Here is a 22028-nt window from a genome sequence, read left to right on the forward strand (position 1 = left end):
CTGAGATTGGAACCTGATTTGCCTAACTCCAAGGCTGAGCTCTAGAAAGAACTGTGGGGAAGAATATTTGGGGGCATAACTGGTAAGAGGGTCTTCCTGCCATATGGCCTGGAGAGGGTGGTCAGAGGGTTGGTGGGGTGTGGCCTGGTGTTGTAGGGGATGAGAATGGATTGAAGGTGTCCCCAAGGGTCAGTCAAGCCAACCCAGCCCTTCCTGAGAGGCCCAAGTACTCACCACACACTCCGGCGAGGGGCAAAGGACTTGTCCACCCTGAAACACAGCAAGATGGGTGGCAGGTGAGGGGCAGCCCCTTCTCACACACTTATAGCTCCCCTTTGCCCAGTACATCAGGCCAGCACCCCCACCCCGGCCCTCCTGGGGGGACCTGGAGCAGGTCCTGTTTCTAAGGATGCCTGATGCACTGTCACCATGTCCCTTGCCCTGCCAGGGGCCCTCACCCCAGCTGGGGAGCCCCAAGAGCAGGCAGAATTATTAAGGGGAGGGACAAAATATTAGGGATATGGGAAAGTGTATGGCTTAAGAAGTAAGGAAAAGAGGCAGGATTGGGGTCACGGGGACATATAAGCAGGGGCCGAGGACTGGGTTATGGGGTGTTAGCAGAGATGGGGATCCAGCATCGGGGGAGGGTCTTGGGACGGATGAGTGGGACAGTGACAACAATAGTGGGGGGTCAGAACAGGGATATAGGGGTGCAGCTGAAACCAGTTTAGAGTGTTTCCAGAGGGGATTGTGCTGGGTGTTTATGGTGCGGGCAAGAGCAACCCTCCCAATTCCCAGCCCCAGCAGCCTGCCTCGATCCTATCCACCCAGGGGACAAATGCCGAGGAGGCCAGGACCAGAAGACCTGAGTAGATTTTGCTCCCCCACCTCTGCCCCCAACACACACAGCCATATCCTGTCCCCCAAAGCAGAGCCCGAGGAAGATCTCAAGCCCCCAGAGTTCAGGGGGCACCCCAGAACCTGTCTCCCTCAAATCCCTACAGGTCCAGCCTCAGGGAGAGCGTATGGACAGTGCTGCCTCCCAGATTCTCACCCCCAGTGCCCTTTGAGGGCACCTTGGGGTGGGGGAGGGCTGAGGAGGGCTGAAGTGGCCTCCACCCTCCTTCCCAGCTGGGGGCCAAGGGGCTCCAGCAGTTGTTGGGACAACAAACAACCCTTGCCTCCTGCCCAGAGACCAGATGGGATGGAGAGGGGGCTGAAAACTGGACTGGGCCAGCGAGGGGTGTCTTCTGAGGAGGAAGGGCTGGGGGCCCTGGGGCTGCCTGATGCAAAAGGTTGACTCTGCAGACAAGGAAAGTGAAGCCAGCGAGGCTGGGACTTGGCCAAGGTCACAAAACAGAACCCAGCCCCACCCCCTGGGCTGCCCCTCGGGGTCAGCTGACCAGCAAACTCTGGGCCCAAGTCAGGCTCTCCTTGTCACCTGACGACTGGCAGGGCCCCCAGAAATGAGGTAACCCCCTCACCTCCCACCCCAGCCCTCAGCCTGAGTTCCCTTGGAGGAGGAGGCCTCCTGGACACAAGCCCCATAGCTCAACGAGCACCTACTATGCGCCCGCTATTTTACATGTATGAGCCCCAGTTGCCTCCACGCCCCAAAGGCGGGTCCTCTGAGTCCCTCTGACCGCTGGAGTCTGTGCCCCCGGAGGCAGGGGCCTGGTGAAGGTCACACAGCTGCTGCATAGAGGGGGCTCTGGAACCTGCCTGCCTGCCTCACCTTCTTTCCACTTCGCCAAATCTTGCCCTCGGGCAGGAATTCCCCCACCCCTCCTCTGCACCCCTCTGAGGTGGGCACTTGGAGCCAGGAGGGACAGCAACACCAAGATGGGCCAGCCACAACCAGGGTGGCCAGCAGCCCTGGGACAAGGGGGCAGCGCAGGGCCTCCTCTGACCTCCCCTGGCACCACCTGCCTATACATGCACCCACATATGGGGACACACATACGCACGGGCACACACATACACACACATCAGCACTGTCACACACTTAGACACAAACAGAAATGCCCACAGGGTGTTCACGTCCCCACACAAGCACTGAGATAACCAACTGGAACACACACAAACACAAGCAGACACTGCAAGATTATCACACACACACACCAGCAGACACCGCAAGATTACACACATGCAGACACACAAGATTACACACAAGGGCAGACACACAAGATCACACACACAGATACCGTAAGATAACACACATGCAGACACACAAGATTACACACAAGCACAGACACGCAAGATCACACACACACACAGATGCTGCAAGATAACACACATACGCAGACACACAAGATTATACACAGGCGAAGACTCACCAACGCACCATACCGCACACACAACTACGGAAACAGGCAAACCCAGGTCGGCCCGGGCCCCGCCGCAGGCCTGCAGCCACACACCCGCGGGCGCCCCCGCCCGGCGCACCTACCCGCCGTAGGCCCCGAAGGTGAAGCTCCGCTTGCGGCCGCTCATGGTGCCGCCGCCGCCGGCCCGCGCGGAGCAGGAGCCGCCTTCCCCGCGCCCGGTCACCTTGGCAACCGGGCCGCCCCGCCCCCGGCCACAGGCCCGGGGATTGTCCGCGCCCCCGCGGGCGGCGAGCCAGCTGCCAGGGGCACCGTGCGCCGGGCCACGGCCGCGCACAGAAAGGCCGCTTGTTCGCGCCGCCCTCGGCGGGCCGCGGCGGGGGCTCTGCTGGACTTTCCGAGCGGGGCCCCGGAGGGCGGGCGGTGCCTCCACCTCTTCCTCCTCCTCCACCACCCCGACCAGCGAGTCCCGACTGAGGGCACCGCGCTGCCGGTCCGCTTCGGGGACGGACACCTCCTCCAGCCCCGCTCTAGCCACTGGGCTCTGTCGGGGATCCGACCCTCCTCCCTCCTCCTTCATCACTAGGGGGGAGCTCCCAGCTGGCAAGGCTAAGGACTTGAAATCCAGGGTCAAACGGTCTGTTCGGTGGACAAGCCACTGCCCCTCCCTGCACCTCGAGCTTCTCATCTATAAAATGGGACTAATCCCACCTGCCTCATAAGGCCCTTGTGGCGATCTGAGTTAATGCATGTAAAGTGCTCAGCCCAGACCCTAGTACACAGTAAGTGCTCAATAACTGCCAACTACAAGGTGTAGGTCTGGATCTTGGGTTAGACAGTCTGCTCGTCAGGCAAATGAATGAATGAATGAATGAATGGGGTTTCCTATAGCCCTTCCCTTGCCTACCCTCACCAACCCCAAGGGGCCAACATTGCCCTGGGGTGAGGAGGAGGAGCAGGACCCCTCACTCACCAACCTTCAAGACTCAAGACTCTGAGCATGCAGCTGGTGAGTCATTCACTCACTCACTCAGCAAACACTCCCTGAGCCCTCCTCTGTGAGCACCCAGATCTCACAGTCCAGTGCTGGGCCCCACAGTAAGCTGTCTCCCCCACTGCAAGTGGAGATGTGTCAGGAGACACCAGGACACTGGCCCTGTCCCCAGGACTCACTCTTCTCCCATAGAGAGAGAAATTATTCTCCCTGCCCCCTGCACCCAGGAAGGCCCCCAGAGCCTTGAGGTTTCCTATGGGGTTTTCTGTTTAAAAGACTTGCAGGGAACAGGCACATGGGGGTGAGAGGGGAAAGGACAGCCAAGGACACAACAACAGGGTGCAGGAGTCCTTTAGAAACCTTTCAGGAACGGTTCTGCCTGGGCCCTGGGCCAGGGCTTCATTAGCTCCATCTTCCCCAGGAAATGACTGGCCTGCATACAGGGCTCCACAGTTTGCAAAGGGCCAGCATGCAGGCAGGGGGAGGTGACACAGCAAAGGGTGCCCCCCCTCCCATTTCAGGCATAAGGAAACTGAGACCTTCACTCACAACAATTATTTGTCTCTTAGCCCACACCCAGCCCCTCTCATTGCTCCCACCCTGAACTCCTTCTCTCCAAACTCTTGCTCACAGAGGTGGAGGAGCCCCCTCCAGAGTTTAGAGCCTGGGTGGGGCAAGTGTGATTGGTCTTCAGCCCTCAGAGAAGGATCTAGCTTCCCCTTGCCAGAACGCTCTGAAGCCAAGGCTGGCGCCCTTCTACTCTGGGCCATACCACGGAGCTCCCAGATGGGGGCGGCTATTGGGGGTCACATTTTCTGGGCCAGGGATGAAGCAGGACACTCCCAGATTCCTGGTCTGCCCCTGGTCCCTTAAGCAACAGCAGCCCAGGGCAGTATGGGAAACCCACCCATCATAGGGCTCCTGAGGGACAGGTGCTAGGAGCACTCAGGCTGCCTGAGGAGGAAGGAAGGCCTTCCTTCCTAAGTGGTAGCAGCAGCCGTGGGGGCTACCAGAGATCTGGAGGGGGCTGAGGGTAGGGGAACCAGGAGTGGGCCTGGCCCATGGAGAGGGATGCACAGTGCCAGGGCTGGGACCCAGGATTCCACCCCATCGGGTTCCTGCACCTCACACTCAGCCTTGCTTGTCCATCTTTTCAGTAGGAATGACTACTGTGGGCCCTCCATGCCCACTTGGCAGGGCGGCCCAGGGGCCTCCAATGTGCCAAGTTTCCCAGCCGGGCCTGGCCCCCGGGAGGCCCTACCACTGCTAGGACAGTGGGCCCTTGAGAAGGGCCGTGGGGGCCGCAGGGTTCCCACTGCAGACAAAGAGCCTAGTGTGGACTCCAGCCTCTCAGGCTGCAGCTGCCTTGTTGGCAAGAGCTGGGGGTGGGGGTGGCTAGTGGGGGTCACGTTCTTGGGGCCAGGGATGCAGCAGAACTCCAGCTCCCTAGTCTGTCCCTGGTCCATCAAGCAACAGCAGAATTTAAATGTACCTCCTTAACCTGTAAGTCTATATCCAAGAATTTATCCTCTGCATTACAGCCCATGAATGGCAAAGGACAAGGGAGAGTGAGGCCCACAATTGTATCCTCAGATTTGTGAACCTCCCAGGGTTCAAATTCCAGCTATCCCGCTGGTCAGCTCTGTGACCTGGGCGAGTTACTTAATTTCCTGTGCCTCAGTTTCTTGACCTGCAAAATGGGGACGATGACAATAATAATAGTACCTATTTCAAAAAGTTGTGCCAAGGATCAAATAGTTAATATTTGTAAAGCATTTAGAACAGTATTTGGTACATAATATGTGTTCGCTCAATAAATAAAGCACTTGCTTCAATATCATTTGTATTAGGCTAGACTATATGAAATTACCATTTTTTGTAGGGTTAGCAAAGATTTAGTATCAAGCGTTCCCAAACAAACTAAATGTCCATCAAGAGGGAACTGGATAAATAATGATCCATTGACACCATGCAGTTGGAAAGAACTGGGCAGGTCTGCATGTGAGTACGTGGAACAGCCTCCAGGACAGAAAGACAGACAGACACACACACATACACACAGAGTGTAGTATAGTGGTTAAGGGTGTGGGTACTAGACCAGGCTCCCTGGGTTCAAGTTCCAGCTCTGACACTTCCTAGCTGTGTGACCTCAAACACAATACCTAATACCCCCAGACATCTGACCCCCACCGACCCACTATGACAGGGAACTCATTACTCCGAAGTCAGCACAGAGCGAGTACTCACCAAATGGTACTGGGAAGTCATTGCCATTTTCAGGGTGGGGTAAAGCCTTCTTCTTCCTTTCCCTCCAGCCTTTAGCCTAGAAACCAGAGCCAGGCTGCCCTCCAGGGCCCAGGCCCTCTCTCTGGGAGGAAGCCTCTCCATCTGGGCCTCTGAGATTTGCACCCAAGTTGTTCAAACAGGTGCCAGACTGTGTGAAGAGGAGAGAAGGGCATGGCGGTGGAGGTTTCACAGTTCCCTTTTCAAGTTCACCTCAGGTTGAACTCTGAGAGTTCCACCCACCTGCCTCCAGCTCCCTCTACCATCCCTCAGCAGGAAAATGTAAAGATGGGGGGGGCAGACTCCTGGAAGATCTCAGGCCTGAGCCCCAGGTGGGGCTGGTGGGACCAACTCTTGCCTGTCCGCCAAACCCTCTCCCCGTCTCTGTTATTCCTACCCTGGACATCTGCCTGGGCTTTGTGCCCTGGATCATTCAGCCTCCAATGTGGCTTTGCGCTAATTAGTTTTTCTCCCTGGGCCTCCATTTGCTCCAGGGTTTTGAACCGGTTCATTCTGGTTCGACCCCCTGCTGAGAGTTTGCCCTTCTAACAAGTTCCCAGGTGATGCTAATGTTGCTGGTTAGGGACCAGTTCTAATACTGCTGGCTAGGGACCAATTTATTATACAGCCTGGGGACCATAGTTTCAGGGGACATCTAGGCCAATTGGCATAACATAGTTTATTAAGAAAATGTTCTACATCCCACTTTGGTGAGTGGCATCTGAGGTCTTAAAAGCTTGTGAGCAACCGTGCAAGATACATCAATTGGTCCCATCCTACTCAGAGCAAAGGAGACTGAAGAAAACCAAAGACACAAGGAAAATACTAGCTCAATGGACTAAAGGACCAAATGAACTAGAGACTCTACCAGCCTGAGACCAGAAGAACTAGATGGTGCCCAGCTACCACCAATGGCCGTCCTGACAGGGAACACAACAGAGAGTCCTGGACAGAGCAGGAGAAAAATGTAGAACAGAACTCAAATTCTCATAAAAAGACCAGACTTAATGGTCTGACAGACTGGAGGTACTCCTGAAACTATGACCCCTGGTCGCACTGTTAACCCAGAGCTGAAACCATTCCTGAAGTCCATTCTTCAGACAAAGATTAGACGGGACTATAAAACATAAAATAATACATGTGAGCAATGTGTTTCTTAGTTCAATCTGAGACTAAATGGGCAGCTCCTGTCCAAAAGCAGGATGAGAAGGCAGGAAGGGACAGGAACTGGTCGAATGGACACAGGGAACCCAGCATGGAAAGGGGGAGTGCACTGTCACATTGTGGGGATTGTAACTAATGTCACAAAACGATACGCGTATAAATTTTTGAATGAGAAATTAACTTGAGCTGCAGACTTTCACCTAAAGCACAATAAAAAAAAAATTATTATACGTAAGTATCACCTGGGGATCTTGTTAAAATGTAGATTCTGATTCAGGATATCTGGGGGTGGAAATACAAATTCTCAGCAGGGGCTCAAACTGGAACGAACCAGTTCGAAGTCCTAGTTTGCTTATCTGTTAAACACCCACCCTCCCCACTCACTGGGTTAGAGAAATAATAATGGAAAAATGCATTTGCCCTATGAGAATCCCATGAGTTCATAGACTAGGAAGCATCATTTCCTCAGCCTGTTGCCTTTCTAGCCAAGCCACAACCACTCAGTCCTACGGAGCTGCGAACTGTGAGCTCCTGGAGAAGTGGTCTTGGCTATACCCCTTCCCCAAGAAGCTGCCCAGTGAGGTTACTGATCCAGCTATCCCCTCCCCTGGCTCTGAGACCCCTACCCTACTCAGTTGGTTCCTGAGACCCCTACCCATTCAAAGTGTCCCCATCAGGGACCAGCACAATAGCCTGGCCAGAATAAAACACCCCCACTTAGGCTGTCACCCCTGAGGTCTCCATATGGAGCATACGCCTTCAGGGTCCCTGGGAGATCTGGCACCCTTGTGTGCACCTACAGTGTGCCTGACACTGTTTAGGCACCTGGTAATAGAATATTAACAAGACAGAGAAGGTTTTTGGTGGACCTATGCGTACGCCTGCGCACAAACTTCTCCAGGTCACACCTGCATTTGCCCTTGTCCTGTGCACAGGCACAGAGACATCCAGTGTGTGCCTGTAGAGATCATATCAAGGTCACATGCAGACATGCTCACACGAGCATCAGCCTTTACACAAGTGCAAAGGTCAAACAGAGCTCACACTTCAGGTCCCAAATCAGTGTGTGTTCACCTCTGACTACAGCTGGATTTGTACACACCTGTGAACACACACCAATGACATCAGATCCATGCACAGAAATCACACACAGGCCCACGTGCCATTATTCTGATTGCATTATGCTCACACAGTATACACACAGATAGATGTGCACACATACACATACACATACACACACACACACACACATCACACACCGCCACATGGATAGCCCAGCTCTACCGGGAAGAAAAAAGGTAAGAGAGAGGGTGGCTCCTTGGGGAAGCTGCAGCTCCAAAGAGAGCAAAGACAGGGGCCGAGGCCCCCTCAGACATTATCGGCTGGAATCCAGCCAGTCTTCCTCTCCTACCTCCCCAGCTAAGGGCATGGTCCTCCCAGCCCATCTTCAGGGGCAGTTGGGCTGAGCTGGAAGGGAGACTGCTTGATGTCCAGGGCAGCCGTGTACCACAGGAAAGGAGATCCAGGTTCAGGCTGCAGCTCTGCTGGACATGTGTTGTTTCCTAACACAAGCCCCTGCCTGCTTCTGGCCTCTGCTGGCCCATCTGTAAGCCCTGACAGTTCCTTAGGTGCCCACTCAACCAGCCAGTCTGTGACTCCAAAATTCGGTTTTCACAGACCAAGGCCTTCACTTTGGCAGTGGTTCTCAACAGGAGCAGCTCTGCCCCCTAGAGGACATTAGAGAAATTCTCAGGGGTGGTTTTTGTCCTCCGTAAACACTGTTTTTTTTTTAAACACTGAGGAATGGAGCCCTGGTGGCGCAGTGCTTAAGTGCTTGGCTGTTAATCAAAAGGTTGGCGGTTCAAAACCACAGTTGCTCCATGAAAAAGGATAAGAAAGTCAGCTTCTGTACAGATTACAGTCTTGGAAACCCTATGGGGCAGGTCTACTCTGTTCTACAGGGTGGCTATGCGTCAGAATTGACTCAGTGGTAATGGGTTTGGTTTGGGGTCTAATTACTGCGGGAGGAGCCCTGGTGGCAAAATAGTTAAGCAATCGGCTGCTAACCAAAAGGCCAGCAGCTCGAGGCCACCAGTGGCAACCCCAACCCGGGAGAAAAGACCTGGTTTTCTGCTTCTGTAAAAACCACAGCCTAGGAAACCCTATGAGGGCAGTTCTACTCTGTCCTATACAATCACTGTGAGTTGGAATCTACTCGACAGCACACAACATCAACAACAAAAATCACTGGAGTTCACCACTGGGAGTCAGTGGGTGGGAGCCAGGAAAGCTATGTTCAGGAGAGTCCCACCCAATGAAGACTTTTCATGCACCTTGCTGTCAAGTCAATTTTCACTCATAGCGACCCTATAGAACAGAATAGAACTGCCCCATAGGGCTTCCAAGGCTGTAATTTACATGGAAGCAGACTGCCACATCTTTCTTACCTCGAGTGGCTGGTGGGATCAGACTGCCAATCTTTCAATTAGCACCCACAAGCACTTTAACCACTGCACTGCCAGGGCTCCTTACATCCTGAATTTTCCAGAGATGCAATTGGAGCCAACTAGAAGTCAAACCAAAACCAAACCCCACTGCCGTCGAGTCAATTCCAACTCATGGAGACCCTATAGGACAGAGTAGAACTGCCCAATAAAGTTTCCAAGGAGCGCCTGGCAGATCCAAACTGCCCACCTCTTGGTTAGCAGCCATAGCACTTAACCACTGCGCCATCAGGGTTTCCAACTAAAGTCAGGTACTCAAAAAAAAAAAAAAAAGTTGCCATTGGCGTCGATTCCAACTCATGGAGACCACATGTGTTTCAGAGTAGAACTGCACTCCACAGGGCTTTCAATGGCTGTAATCTTTCAGAAGTAGATCATCAGGTCTTTTTTCTGTGGTGCCTCGGGTGGATTTAAACTGCCAACCTTTTGCAGTTGAACACTTAACCACTTGCGTCACCCAGGGAGCCAGGTGCATCCAGAAGTCAGGTGCATCAGTATGGTTTTCTGCCCTTAAATTTAAACTTTTTTTTTTTTTTAAATTATAAATAGGTGCAAGAATTTGGTTACTTCATCAGGTCCTGGGGTGTGGTCATGCCAGAGAATTTATCTACGAAAGTAGAGAGCTTTTTACTTCTCTTAGGGATGAATATTAATTTGTCTTTGAAATTAGGTGTGTAGGTAGGCTTATTATCCAGGAATTTCATTAAAGGAAAATAATGCTTTTCAAAAAACGTGTTCTTAAACCTGTTGGTGAGTCCTCCGTGGTCCAGTGCACCCTCTACTGGCCATCATAGAAACTACAAGGCGAGGACGCGGCGGGCTCCAGGACCAGGGACAGCGCCCCGAGCGTTTCTCCTGGGAAGGGTGGGGACCCCAAGGCCCCCAGAGGAAGTGCCCCGAGTCCCCGACCGCGGGCTCGCCAGACTCCTTACCCCCTCACTCCTCCCCTTGCGCGGAGGCGGCCCCCAGAGCCTGTTTTCCCCTTTCTCCTCAGCGCGAACCGCTGCTCCTCTCCCAACCCACAATGAAAAAGAAACACCTGCGTGCCACAATGGCGGCACCTGCATAGCCGCCCACCGTGTTCTGGCCGCCCTCTCTCCCCTGGGACCCGTTCACTGGGTGCACAGATCACGGAGCAGCATCTATGCGCCCTGAGACCTTTGTGATCCTGACAACAGCCCCGTGAGGCAGATCCTGCTAAGGTTTTATGTCCGCCATGACAGATGGGAAACTGAGACTCCCACACAGAGCAGGTCCAACTCTTCTGACGCCCCCTCAAGACCTTAGCCCCCACCACACGTGCACCGCAGCTTGGTAACAACAGCGGCTACTAGCTCCCAAGGCCTTCGGCCAAGCACTCTCATTCAGTCCTCAAACCATCCTGTAAATCAGATGCTATCATCATCCCCGTTTCACAAATCAGGAAACTGAGGCCTGAAAGAGCTGAATAGCTTGCTTCTCAGCAAGGGTCAGTGGAAGCGGCTGTAGAGACTCTTTGAGGTCTTAATCTGCACCGAGTCGTCAGTCTGAGGGACCCTCCTGCTGAGAAACCCTACAAACAGCACAAGCTGCACTCCCCTGATGCCCTTGGGCCCTGAAAGCCTTTCCTACCTACAGGGATGGGATGGGGTGGGGCGAGGGCATGGACCCCATCTCCTCATCATCACAAGCTTCAGGCTCACAAAGCATCACCACAAAGGCCCTGCACACAGTAGGTGCTTAATAAATACTTGCTGCTTGGCTGGAGCCCTGCCTTGCAGAAACCAGGGTTCTAAATGCAGAACCCCACAGCCTAGAGCCTGAGCACAGAGTGAGGCAGAGCGGAGAAGGGGACAGGCGTGAGAGCTAGACAGAGCGGGGTTCCAGCCCACTCCTGAGCAGTCTGACTCTGAGCCTCATTTTCTACATCTGGAAAATGGAGATAATACTAGCTCTAGCTCACAGGGTGATGGTAAGCATTTAATGAGATGATGCAAAGACAGGACTCAGCACAATGCCTTGTGCCCACGAAGGGCTTGCCTGGTGGTGGTTGTTAGTACTGTCAATATAGGGTATTCTCTGGGGCATGCAAAGGCCAGGAGCTCCCACTAAATCATGTCCCCATATCCTGTAAGGGTAAATCAGGCTATGACATATATCATGGGCAAGCATGAGGGGCAGAGAATGAAGTGTGTGGCTGGGTTGGGGACAGGAGGGAGGAAGGGCAGCCACCCTTGATGATGCAGAGAGTTTAGGAGTGTCTGGAGATCTCTTGCCTCACTGCCTTCTTCCTGACCCTTAACCCCCGGCCTCTGACCCCCAGACCAGCTCCCTGGTCTCTTCAACATAGCAAGCACTCCATCAATGTTCAATGAATGAAGGAATGAATAATGTCCTGGGTTAGTTTTGAACCCAAAAAAGATAAAATAAATTTTGTTCCTGTAATAATATGAATTGAGATTAGCATTGGCATAGATCTGCAGTCATACAGACCTGTGTTCCAGTCCCTCATCTGTTACTCCTTGGCTTGTGACTTTGGGCCAGCTTCATAATCTCTCAAAGCCTTAGTTTCTTCATCTGTAAAAGGGGGTGGTGTGGGAGAAAAGACCTGGAGATCTGCTCCCATAAAGATTTACAGCCTAGGAAACCCTGTGGGGCAGTTCCACTCTGTCCTATAGGGTTGCTACGGGTTGGAATCGACTCAGTGGCACACAACAACAACGATAATAATGGGAGTTTTTTATGGATGGTGCAAAAGGTTAACACACTTGGCTGCTAACCTTAAGGTTGGATGTGCAATTCTACTCAGAGGTGCCTTGGAAGAAAGGCCTGGGCGATCTACTTCTGAAAAATCACCCATAGAAAACCACTCAGGCCTGGGCTGGAACCCCACTCTGTCCAGCTCTCACGCCTGCCCCTTCCCCACTCTGCTTCACTCTGTGTTCAGGCTCTATGCCCAGGCTGTGGGGTTCTGCATTTGGAGTCCTGGTTTATGGAGCACAGTTCTGCTCTGACACACGTGGGGTCACCAGGAGTTGGAGTATGCTCATCGGGAAGTGGTTTTATTTTAATGATAACAGTACGTTCCTCATATGGTTGTTCTGAGGACTCAATGTAAAGTACTCAGCCCTGGCACACGGTAAGCACCCAATAAATGGGGAGATCTTTGGTACTGTTACTGGAGGACAGAGCTCCACACTCAGAGTCGGGAGACGTGGGTTCTAGGCCCAGTTCTGGCCCTCACTCGTGGTGTGACTGTTGGCAGGTCGCTACCCTCCTGGGGCCAAGTTTAATGAGGGCTCTCCAGGCCCTTCTCCATCTGATTTTCTGGGGCAGCCTGGGGCCCCATGGGCATGGCAGACAGGAGGCCTCCTGGGGATGGCTCTGCCTGCCAGTCTGTCACTGCCAACATGGAGAAGGGGGGTGTGTTCCCATGACAGGGCAGAAGCAGGTGTCACTGAGAGTCAGAGCTTCACCTGACGCCTGCCTGTCCCCACACAAACTTCTCAGAACCAGTCCCCTTAGAGCATCCCTACTCCCCTGCCCAGCCCCAGGCAGGATGCCGCCTCAGGCAGTAGGGCGGACAGGCTTGGGGGAAGCCAGCTGCGTGCCTCTCGGACATCTCTCCTCCTCTCTGAGCCTCAGTTTCCTGAGCTGCAAACTGAGGAGGAGAAAAAGAACCACCCCATGAGTCCCGCCGGCCCCAGTGCTCTGGCGCGCATCAGAGACAACCCAGATGTGAAAACCCTTTGGGAATTGCTACCGTCAGTTGTAATCATCGTAATTATTATCTATAAAACGAGGGGGTTGGACCAGCTGATCTCCATGGGCTCCTCTCCAGCTCTGATGCCCGAGGATTTCTCGGGTTTCCAAGCTGGGAGTTCAAGCAGAGAGAGGGGCCAGGAAAGAGCGGATCTGTGGGTTTAGGTCCTTGAGAACCACTGCCAAATCTTCCCCATTCATCCTCTTCCCCCAGCTCAGCCAGGGTGCTGAGCCCCAAAGACAGGCCACAGGGAGAGAGGAAGAGAAGGAGGGGAAGCTGAAGGTTCAGGCCCAGGTGCCTCAGGTATGAGGACCACCCAGAGTTGGAGCAACCCCCCCCACAGGACTGCTCCCATCCCCTAGAGCACAGCCCATCCCTCTTCTGCACCTCCACCCCCCACCCCCCACCCCCGTCTCATTCTGCATGCAGTACAGGGAAGTGGTGAAAAATGGAGTCAAACACCCCTTCATTCAAATCTCAGCCCCCACCGCACACAGGCTGGTGGCACTGGGCAGGCCATTGAAGCCCTCTGAGCCTCGGTGGGTGTAGTAAGGGTGTTTCATAGGGCTGCTCTGAGGGTGAAATGCGGTAGCTCTGGGACAAGTGCTTAGCATTGGGCCAAGCACGTTGTAAGTGATCAACGAATGCCTCTCACGTGCTTTCTATCATTTGGCCCCCAACTGCTTCTCTCCCCACTCCAGAACCTCCCAGAATCCCTGAGCCAGCTGTCCAGTTTCCACTGTGACTGACACAGGTCAGTCCTCCTTCCTCCCCAGGGTAGAGTGGGGAAGGGCTGGAGGTAGAGCCCTAGCTTCTCTGCTCTCAGAGGCCCACACTACACCTCCCCAGCCAGGGAGGACCAGGGCTTAGTGACAGGACAGGTACGGTCTCCAGCCCTAGGGACTCTGCCAGCCCTGTCTCTGGAGGGAGATTCTATGCACCTGGGAGGGCTCCCACACTCAGAGGAAAGGCAGGTTAGGTGGTGAACAGGGCAAGGGTAGCACCCACCTACACAGAGCCACTGCCCGGGCTGGCCCGCGGGCACTGCAGGAGTCACTGGAGGCTGTGCAGACTCCCTCTGCACCTCCAAGGTCAGACAGAGAAGGCAGGGTGGGAGGTTCACCCTGCATCAACCCAGGCCTGAGAATTGAGGAGCTGGGGCTGCCCTAGGAGCTCTGGCACTGGGCTTGCAGGCAGGGAGAAGTTCCCAAGGTCAACCTCCATCAGCCACCTCCACCCCCCAACCCTAATGAGGAAGAAAGGGGCTTTGTGGGGGGGGGGGCCATCCTCTAACCTGGGGGTTGGGTGTCTCTCCCTCACAAACTTGGGGCCGAGCGCTCAAGGGCAGAGCAAAAGCTGGACCTATACGCCTGTCCCATGCCTTTCCTTCAGCTCCCTGCAACAGCCTGGCTGCAGCAGCACGTGGGTCCTGTGGCCTTGAGAAAGTCACAGCCTCTCGGGAGGCTCTGGCCTCTGATCCTTACCTGCTGATCCCTACCCCTGCCAAAACAAAACAAAACAAAACAAAAAAACCCGTTGCCCTCAAGTGGATCCATAGTGACCCTACAGGACAAAGAAATGCTACCCCACAGGGTTTCCAAGAAGCGCCTAGTGGTTTTGAACTGCCGACCTTTTGGTTAGCAGCTGTAGCACTTAACCACTACGCCACCAGGGTTTCCAACAGCAGCCCCAAATTCTCAGGGGAGCCTGGGAAACATGTAGTTGCAAGAAACAGCACAATTCTCCCCAGAGACATGACGCACCTGCGGCTCACACAGCACTGCACCAGCTCGGTCTCACTGGCGCCTCACTGCAAAGACACTGCACCCATCCATTCTGCAGATGGAGGTTCACAGGGGCAGGCGGCTCGCCAGAGGCCACCCAGCTAGCATGTGTGTGGGGGGGAACACTGGTCTCTCAACTTCCAACACAGATGACAGCCCCCCCACCCAGTTCCCTGACAGGTTGGCACCTCGATCCCTGTGCCCTGCTGCCTGAGATGGAAGATGCTGGGGCCCCCTCCTCTGCACACACATGGAAAACAAGACCCAGGAAAACACGCAATAGAGCCAAAATTACACAGCAGGGGCAGGGCAGAGAACTGTGCCCAGGGACTCATTCCTGGCGAGTGGGCCTGGCCAGGTCCCCAAGGTCTGCACTGCAGAAGGCTCAGTTGATCCCTCCACTGGTTCTCCCATTGACTTTTCAGGAAGCACAAGCTCCTTGGCCTGGCATTCAAGGTCCTTAATAAACTGATCCCAGCTCATCACTAAACATCCCTCCCACTGAAGCCAAACCCGCATCCTGACTGCCACCTCCCAGCTTTTGCCCAGGTCACAGCTGGTCATGACACCAGAAATGCCTTTACCCCTCCTTTCAACTATGCAACTCACAATTCTACTAATAACCACCATGGCCAATGACTGAACACCTACTATGGGCCAAGCACAGCTCCTCAAGGGGAAAATACCTATCTCGAGTGATGATAAAAAATGCCGGCTGCCTTAGAAGTGTGAAGTCATGGGAAAAATTCCCAAAAGGTTTATTTTTTCTTGCTGTAATATAATATTTGAAGTCTCAAAAAAAGATTTTTCTCCAGATTTTTCTGAGGTTTGATTTTCCTTCTGTGCATTGCCATCTCTGAGTGCTGCTCTATGTTTGTCAAAGCAGCCCCCAGCCATTATGTCCTGTCCTTACCAGCAATACTCCCAGGTAGGCAGGGAAACAAGAGCTCATCACTCCTGTTCCACAGAAGGAAATGAGACACAGAGAGGTGAAGCAACTTGTCCAAAGTCCCACAGCAAGGTAACAGCAGAGATTGGACTTGAATTCCTGATGACTCCAACCCATATCCTTTCAGGCCCAGACAAATGCCCACGATGAGCTGGGCACTGCCCTGGATACTTTGCCTACACGAGCCTTCTTAACCCTCAAACCAAGCAGCCCTGGTGACGCAAGAGTTAAGTTGTCGGCAGCTAAACCAAAGGTTGACGGTTTGAACCCACCCAGCACCTCCTCAGAAGAAAGACATGAAGACCTTCTTCTGTAAACTTTACAGCCTAGGAAACCAGTGGAGCAGTTCTACTCTGTAACACAGGGTTGCAATGAGTCGGAATCGATTCAATGGCACCCAACAACAACAACCCTCAAAATAACTCCACCGGGTTTTTCTTCTTTGTTGCCATCAAGTCGGCTCCAACTCATAGTGACCTCACGTACAACAGAATGAAACATTGCCCGGTCTTCCACCATCCTCATAACCATTGCTACATTTGGGCCTATTGTCACAGCCACTGTTATCTATAGGGTTTTCATTGGCTGATTTTCAGAAGCAGGTTGCCAGTCCTTTTTCCTAGTCTATGTTAGTCTGGAAGCTCTCTCAAAAAACCTTTACACTTCACAGGTGAAAAAACAAAGGGTCAGAGAGGTGAAGTAACTTGCTGGAACGATTTGTGCAGCCAGCCAGTGGCAATGCCAGAATTTGAACTCAGGTCTGCTTAGGGGAGAGTATCCCCACCTTGGCAGAGGTATTTACTAGTGGAGCGGGCAAGACACTTTACCTCTCTGAGGGTCACCTTCAGGCCCAGCTCATCTCCGTATCCTCGGTGCTGGTCACAGTTCCTGGCACATACTACGTGCTCGATAGATGCTTACCAAGTGAGCACAGGAAGTCCCTACCATGGTATGTTTTGTTTCCGTTCCCCCAGTGGGGGAGGCTAGTATCCCAGGGGCCCCCATGTTTTGGGATACCTCCCTGCCAGCACTCCTCTGTCTCTTCTCACCTCGTCTCTCTGCGCCATTCACTGCCTACCAGTGCCAGTCTTTTGCCCTATAAATAGAGCTCCTTTGGGGGATAAAAATACCCGCAGATGCAAAATTACAGTGGCAGCCCCTGCCCTCGGGTCATCCTCTGTGCTGACCCAAGGTGGCTGCCCCAGATGTGGAGGCAGAACTGGCTCCCCTGCCTCATCTGGGGTCTGGACCTAGAGCGTTTCCAAGCTGCGGGAAGTCCACAGCCAGGGGCCCCTCTCGCCCTCAGCTGCCCAGCCCTGCCAAGCTTCCTCCTCATTGGCACAGTGCTGCCACCTCACACCTCAGATTTTCCTCACTCCCCAGCCAGCCTGAGTTGCCTCCCTGGAGCTGGAAATGGGCCCACAGAGGGGGAGTGATTTGCCTTGGCCACACAGCTAGCAAGTGGAAGGGCCAGGCTTGGATTCTGGGTCCCCCAGAGTTCCTCACTGCACGTCACCCAGCATCAGGCTGCCCTAGAGCCCTTGGACCATGGCTGTGGCCTCAGCCCCCTCTGGACCCACATAACCACCTCCCAGCAGCTGCTCCCAGCGGTGCCAGCCTCTAGGAGGCCCAGCCAAGGTGCCAGGGCCCAGCCTGGCAGACATTCTGCCCAGTGAGAACTTTGAGGATTCCCCTACCTCACACCAGCTGGCCCCCAGCTTTGCTGGGCGGGTAAAGCAGAAACCGGAACTTGGCAAGCAAGGCCTTCTGGCAAAAACAGCAAAGCAAAGGGAACCCCCAGGCCTGCTTGAAGCCCAGGCTGGGTAGTGCCCTGTCTTGCAAGGGGCCTGTGGAGCATCACCTTCAGAGGCAGAAAAGGGACAGCCCAGGCCTGAGGCTCCTTTGGCAACCTGGCACAGAGGGGGAGGGAAGGGCAAAATAGGAGGGCCTGTTAAGGGAGAAATGCCAGGCAGTTTCCCGGTACTCTTAGGGTCAGCCAAGCTGGGTTCATGGGAAAGCGGAAAAGAGGGAAAAAGAGGAGTTCACGTCCCACACGCAGGAGGCTGATGTCATGCCCACGGGTGAGCACCCACGGGGGCTTGGGTGTGGTGAGTGCACGTGCCTATCTGCTCAGCTCATGTTTAAGGGCACCAGGCTTTCTTGTTCTCTCCTGCGTGTGTGCACCCTGGCAGAGATAATGGAAGCAGACAGCAGCCCTGAGAGGACTTCCGAGGAGGCCCTTCCTCTTCTGACAACAGCCTTCCAGCTCTGCCGCCTGTGTGTACACAGTGCGCTGTCTGGGTGGTGTGGCTGAGTCAGGGGTGTCTCGGCCTGGGTGTTGGGGTCTTGGGGATCTGTGAATCCTGGTGACTGTGCGTCTGTCTGTGTGCAGGTCTTAGTTGTTTGCGTGGCATATGTGGCTGCTCAGCAGCTTCTGACAGCTAAGACAAAGGCCTTCTCAGACAGACAGGAGGCAGGGAAGACAGAGTGGCCTCAAAGGGCCTCTGGCTCAAGAGGCAGGGCCAGGTGAGAGGGAGGCAGACAGCAGGGTCCCAGGGCTCCTAAGCCCCAGGCCTGTGGAGACTCTGATGGAAGAGGGTAGGAATCTGAGGCCGTGCAGCACAGACCGCCCCCTCAATCCTGGGCCAAAAAGGGGGCCCAATACACTCCAAAAGGATGAAGGAAAAATTCTCCTTGTCTCCTAATGGGTAGAGGGTGGTCAGAGCCAGAAGAGGGTCTCTGGAGACCACTGCCAGGCCTGGGGAGGAGAAAACAGGAGAGGACTTCAATCAAGGAATGGCAGTGAGGGAGGTCTCCTTGTGTGTGTGTCAGGTGGCAACATCACAGCTCTGGTGAAAGGTGGCAAAGCCAGGACAGGGCTCTGGGAGGAAAAAGTCTGAACTCTGGGCCCTGAAGAAAGGTAGAGGGATTCTCCTCAGTCCTCATACAACTTCCCCATCTCCATCCAGATGCACCCCACCCCCTAGACAGCAAAGGGGAGCAGGTCCACTGTGGACCCCTCCACTCAGTCACTGACCTCTCCTGCATGCCACTGCTGTGGATGGGGAGGGAGCCCTGAAGCAGAAGTCTGCAATTCTGGTCCCAGCAGAAGATGGCTCTGTGACCTTGGGCAGTTTATTTAGCCTCTTTGAGACTCAGTTTCCTCATCTGAAATGGGGACCTCAGCCCCTGCCTTGAAAGGTTGATGTGGATGGGAAAGGCGCTTACACCATCTGAGTATTCATTGTCACCTTGGAATCCTTTCCAAGGCCATTAAGGTATCCCCACCCCTTGCCCAGACCCTCCAACTGCCAGGGGGCCTCAGAGTGATGCTGCGACCCTGGATGCAGGGATTCGGGGAGCCCAGCCGCTCTGGCCACCATCTCCCTCACACACCTGCTGCCCATCAGGGCCCCATGCCAGGCCAGGCACCCTTTCAGGGACATCTTCTGCCGCTGTTCCCTCTTATAGCTAGACAACTCAAGGTTGACTTCCCTACCCCTTCTTTCCTCCTCCTTTCTTAGGAAGAGAGGAGCAGGGCCCCTTGTTTGGGGTGGAAATGAAACCACCTCACCCCACTTCCGCTCTGCCTTTCTCTCCTGCTGGTCCTAGCCCAGCTTCTCTCAGTGTCTCACCTGCTTCAGAAACATCTTGCTGGCCCTCTGACTTTGGTGAGGGAGGGGCGGAAGCACTGGGAACAGATGCTAACGTGCCATGTGTGATCCGGGAGGGGATGCTTCCCTTCCTGATCCCACCCCGAGGCCTGCGGTAAGACCCCAGCAAGCACTGGGGTCGCACACAGGTTGAGATCTAACTGCGATGGCGGAGAGGGTGGCGCTCACCCTACTGAGCTGGTGTGTTTATGTGCGTGTGTGTTTGTGTGTGTGTGTACACGAGGTTTCTTCCTTCAGCTCAGGCGCCTCGGCGCTAACCCTGAAGCGCCTGCTGGGCGCAGAGACAGCCCTGTGAATTCCCACCGAGTCCTCAGATCCTGCCGAGCCAAGGGAGGCGACGAGGGGGCGCCCGACTGAGTGACGCGTGTGCCCTGCTCCGCCGCGGGTCAGGGACAGGGCGGCGGGGAATACGCTCTTCTCCGGGGCTGCAAGGACATCATCCTCCGCTCAGGGTCGTGAGGCTCTGAGGACCCCCGCTTCCTCTCTCTGAGCGACCGGAGCGCCTACTCCTGGGGGATGTCGCGGCCAGGGCACCTCCCCAGAGATCGAGGAAACGCGCCCACTTCCCCTCAGTCCTTCTCTGAGCCCCAGGTGCCCCCTCCTCCAGGGTGAACGGGAACCGGGACCCCCACCCATATAGGGGGTGGGACCCGAGCCCTCCGCTCTCCGCGGCCTGACCGACCCCGAGGCGGGGGGCTCAGCGGGAGCAGTCCAGGCCTCCCCCCGCCCTCCTGCCGCTGCCGACCCTGGTCTGCGTGTGCCTGCTGCACCCCTCCTCCGAGACCTGAGTCCCCGCCCGTGCTCCCTAATCCCGCTCGGCCGCGGGAGCAGGGACTCCTCCGTCCCCTTCCCTTTCCCTAGGCAGCGCCCCGGGAGGGGCGAACTCACCCGCTGGCCTGGGCCTGGGGCGCCTTGGGCTCTGCATCCGCTGCCCACGGCGCCGCCGCAGCTCTGCTCGGACGCGGTCGCCGCCGCCGCCGCCGCAGTTCGGGGAGGGGGCGTCACGTGACCGCGGAGCGCTCCTTCCCGGCGCCGCCCCCCATCACTGCGGAGCCCTAGCAGCTCACGCCGGAGCGGTGGCCCACCCCCTGCCGCCCGCGCCCCCTTCACAACAGGTTCCGGCGGCAGGCGCTCTGGGCCCCACTTTACAGGTGGGGAAACTGAGGACCAGAGAGGGGCTGGTCCCTTGGACTGTCCCAAGGTTACACAGCTAAAGTGACAAGGCATGGGCAAGAGCTCAGCGGTGAAGAGCCTATGCCCCAAGGGGAGGCGGACAAGCTCTAGGGTCAGTGGGGGTGACGGAGGAGATCGAGGGCACGCCCTAGGCGCCCAGGGGCTCCGTCTGTCTGCAGGGGTTTAGTTGGGCAAGGAGGCTGAGTGCAGGGCCGCCTGACGTCCTTTCTTAGCAGAGACCCCACAGTGACCCTCGCCAGCCGCCTATGGGCCCTGACATCCACCTTGGCCATAGCAGCCCGCCACTCCTCCACTTCCTTCCTGGGAACGTGGGGAGGGCAGGCCACGCTCCAATGAAGTAGAGGGAAGGTAGCAGGGGGAAGGTGGGGTTAGGGCAAGAGTTGAAAACTCAAGCAGAAAGGGGCCGCTAAGATCATCTTAGTCTATCTGATCCCTGCCGCAGGGGGACTGGCGGGGGGGGGGGGGGGGGGGGGAGAAGAGGCTTGCCCAAGGTCACCCAGCAAGCGAGTAGCAGTGCCAACACTTGACTCTGCCTACTGGACTTACCCCCTTTGATGGCCAACAGAGAGGGAGGCTCCAGAATGCCACAAACCCCCTCAGAGGGGAGACCGGGTTGTGTTACACACCTTTCTTTTCTCCACTGATCCTTCACCCAAGGGGCAACCCCAGATAAGCAAGGAAGCAAGCAGGGTGTCTACAATGTCAGAGTGGTGGGGGACAATGAACGAGGGTGTGGATGGTGGCCTCAAGATCATGACACCAGTTACAGAATATTAATGTTAGAGGGATTTATGAGATCCCTGGATCTCACCCCATTCTAATAACTGGGGAGAGACACAGAGGGGGCAAATGGGACAAACCTCCATCTCATCAACCATTTCGAGTTAGTTGGCTGAGTCGACACTGCCCTCCAAGGTCTTCAAGTCCAAGAGGCCCACTTCACAGATAGGGCTTAGAGAGGGGAAAGGACCCACCAAGTATTTATTTACTCAACATATTTATTGAGCACCTGCTGTATGCTTAACCCAGTGACTCAGTCCCACTTCCCATCTCTCCATTCTCCCAACCACAGGGGCTGCATTTCAGTAAGTGAGAAGATGTGGGCTTTTCAGCAACCCTTCCACCAGCTTCTGGAAGATCTGGGGTATCCCGGTCCCGAGCTTTCAGTCCCACAGGGGCTGGGGACCAAGGCATGCTTCCTGACCAAGAGTCTCACCCCAGAGTTAAGGGGGAATGTAGGGAAATGCCTCACCTCATCCCACCCCACCCCCTGGGGAAATGTGAAAAGGCAAAAGGGGAGGTGGGGATCCTTCTTCTGTGTCAAGTCCCCCCCCGCCCCCCCACCGCTGTGAGTGGCAAAGAGGCCCTAGCCCAGTGCTTCTCGCACTTCTAGGAGCATAGCACTGGCTTGCAAAT

The 22028-nt window shown here is 55.1% G+C and overlaps 1 protein-coding gene across 3 annotated transcripts in view; it reads right to left on the bottom strand.

Moving 5' to 3' along the window:
* Positions 1–20402, bottom strand: part of RAP1GAP (RAP1 GTPase activating protein) — a 71818-nt gene extending 51416 nt beyond the window's left edge. For all 3 annotated transcript variants that reach the window (XR_007516552.1, XM_049878188.1, XM_049878187.1), the window contains exons 1-2: positions 20307–20402; positions 235–270 (exon numbers count right to left, since the gene is read on the bottom strand). The gene's annotated coding sequence lies outside the window, so the exon portion shown is untranslated. The remainder of the gene's footprint in view (positions 1–234; positions 271–20306) is intronic.
* Positions 20403–22028: the final 1626 nt, after the last annotated feature.

The sequence above is a fragment of the Elephas maximus genome, chromosome 3 (assembly GCF_024166365.1).
Source record: "Elephas maximus indicus isolate mEleMax1 chromosome 3, mEleMax1 primary haplotype, whole genome shotgun sequence".
In the NCBI taxonomy this organism is placed as follows: Eukaryota; Metazoa; Chordata; class Mammalia; order Proboscidea; family Elephantidae; genus Elephas; species Elephas maximus.